Genomic DNA, 2,899 nt, shown 5'->3' with positions numbered 1-2,899 from the left:
ATGGCCAACCTTGAGGATACATTCATTGCCATAACCAGATGGTGTGCAGTGCAGACTGGTGGGTGGTATCATCAAGCGCCTTGAGTAGGAGGGATTCCTCCTGGTGGCCATGAAGTTCCTTCAGACATCTGAAGAATACCTGAAGCATCGCTACATTGATCTGAAAGGTTGTTCTTTCTTCCCAGGGCTAGTGAAGTACATGAACTCAGCTCCTGTGATGGCCATGGTCTGTGAGAGGCTTAATGTAGTAAAGACAGGCTGGATGGTGTTGGGAGGATCAAGTCCAGCTGATTCTAAGTCAGGCATCATCTGAGGGGATTTCTGCATCCAAGTGGGCAGGAACAATATTCATGGCAGTGATTCGGTGGGAAGTATTGAGAAGTAGTCAGTCTATGCTTTAAGCCTGAAGAACTGATCGACTATAAGTCCTGTGCCCATGGCTGGATCTATAAATAGAAGTGGATAAACTAGGGTCCTTTTCAGCATTGCTGATGGGTTCCTGGACACAGCTTTTTATTTAACTGAGTGAATGTATCATCTTTCCTAAAACTATAAACAATAAAGATTTTTGAACTGAAAAAAAAAAGAAAGAAATTCACAGGTAAATGGTTGGAGCTAGGGAAAGAAAATCACCCTGAATAAGATAACAAAGACCCAGAAATACAATTATGGTAAGTATTCATTCACTTATATGTGAATGTTAGCTGTTAAGTCTTCAATAAGGAAGATACAATCTATGCAACCATAGAGGTTAGGTATAAACAAAGGGACTAGGGTACAGGGATGACTCTGGCTAGGAAGGGGAAATAGAATAGAGAGATGCATGGATTAAGTGTGGGGAGGGGCTAGGCTGGGAGGAACAAATGGAAGAGGGGTAGAGAAAAGGGAATGAAGGAGGGAGTGTGGAGAGGGACAGCAATGATTGAGGGCCATGTGAGGGATTGTATGAAAACCTAAACCAGATGAAGCTTCCTAAGTGATAGACATGTATATTAAAGCAATATAAATAAATCCCCCAAATAATGGGGAATACAGAGTTTCAACTGGACAACTCTCATCACCAAGTGAAACTCCAGTATCAGAAGGGCCCCTATGGGAACCTCAAACAAACCAGGCTCTTGCCAAGATTATTGGTTCCTCTCCACAAACAGAAGGCAAAGACCTGTTGCTGAAGACAACCACTACATAATTCACTGAATGTGGGTAAGTCAAACTGGTGCCTATCTTGAGCCTTTACTCACTAGTGTTCATAAAATCAATCAGAAGATACCTTGATTGGTACCAAAGGAGAAAGGTAAACACTGATCCAACTACAAACCCTTCAGTTTACATTGACAACCTGCCTGCCAGACGCATGGGAGCAATAGTGGCAAAACTTGTGAGAACAACAAACAAATATCTGATTGAATCTAAGGCCCATTCCATAGGTGGAACCCATCCCTGACACCACTCAGGTGGCCAAGAACTCAAACTACATAGACCAGTGACCTAGTGGGAAACCAAATACTACTGGTCTGCTAAAGTGACATAGTGACAAAATGACTCCTAATGACATTCCGCTGTATTTATAGATCAGTGCCCTGCTCATCCATCATTAGAGAATCCTCCTCCTGCAGCAGAAAGGAACAAATACAGAGACCCACAGCCAGGTAATGTTCAGAGAGTGAGAGACCTAAATAGGATGTCTCCACGGAACTACTCCCTTCAAGGCTCAGGGAACTCTGCAGAAGAGAAGGCAGAAAGAGTGTAAGGCCAGAGGGGTGGAGGACACCAAAAAACCAGGGCCTTCTAATCACAGCAGAATCAACTCACATATGACCTCACAAGGACTGAGGCAGTATGCACGGATTCTGCACAGGTCTGCACCAGAAAGCGTTCCAACACTAGGAGAGACACTATATTTGATTTATAACTACTCAAAAATAAAATGTTAGTTTTATCCTATGGAGTCTCACTAGGGATACAAGCCACTCCCAAGGGCAGGACCCATGCTCAAGCTACTAAATAGCCAACACAAAACAAACTCCATGGTATTTTAGGGGGTCCTTTTTCTCATAAATGTTTTGTTGGGGCATTTTTAAACATTACAGGTCCTTTTTATATATATATCGTGGCTCCTAGTCTTGTGTTTTATGAGATTCCTGTATGTGTGAATAAGAGTGTCTCTGCCTATATGTGTTTTTTATTTGGCTCTTTTTTTCTTTTGTTTTATGTTTTGTTTATTTTTTTCTTATTCCAATTTGTGCGTTTTGTTTTTTCTTATCTTGTTTAAACAATTATTGTTTATGTTTCTTTGGTCTCTACAGAAAGAACGAAAGGGTTTGGGTGCTGATGGGAAGGCAGGTGGGGAAGATTTCAGAGGAGCTCAGAAAAAATTTTATGAAAAAAATCTATTTTCAATAAAAGAAAAACAGAAAAAAAAACCAAATTTGAAGTCTTGTACTTGTGACTCTTGGAATGACATTCCCAGATCTTAATATTAAACTCCAGCCAGTTTTGTATATCTTTCCAGCAATCCTGGAATATTAAAGCTTAATTCTGTTTTAAAAAAGAAAAGATAGGGAAGAAACAACCAAATCACAGAATGGGTCATATAATTGACCAGATATTTCTCAAAAGAAGAAATACAATTGAGTAATAATTATATTTGATGTATTCAACATCATTAGCCATCAGGGAAATATGTATTAACACTACTTTGAGATTCCATTGCTGCCCAGTCAGAATGAGTATCATAAAGAAAAAGAACATTACAAATGCTGGCAAGGATGTGAGGAAGGGGAGTACTTACCCATTGTTGACAGGATTATAAGTTGTTGCAGCCAATATGGAAATTAGCATGGAGGTTTCTCACAAAGCTAAAAATGATCCAGTTATACCCCTCCAGGACACATACCCA

General features: G+C 40.2%; 1 pseudogene; it reads left to right on the top strand.

The window, feature by feature from the left end:
- Gm4083 lies at positions 1-456 on the top strand (annotated as a pseudogene).
- The last annotated feature ends 2,443 nt before the right edge of the window (positions 457-2,899 follow it).

This window comes from Mus musculus, chromosome 7 (assembly GCF_000001635.26).
Source record: "Mus musculus strain C57BL/6J chromosome 7, GRCm38.p6 C57BL/6J".
In the NCBI taxonomy this organism is placed as follows: domain Eukaryota; kingdom Metazoa; phylum Chordata; class Mammalia; order Rodentia; family Muridae; genus Mus; species Mus musculus.
Note: the sequence above shows the minus strand (reverse complement) of the source record. Positions and strands in the feature narration are given on the sequence as shown.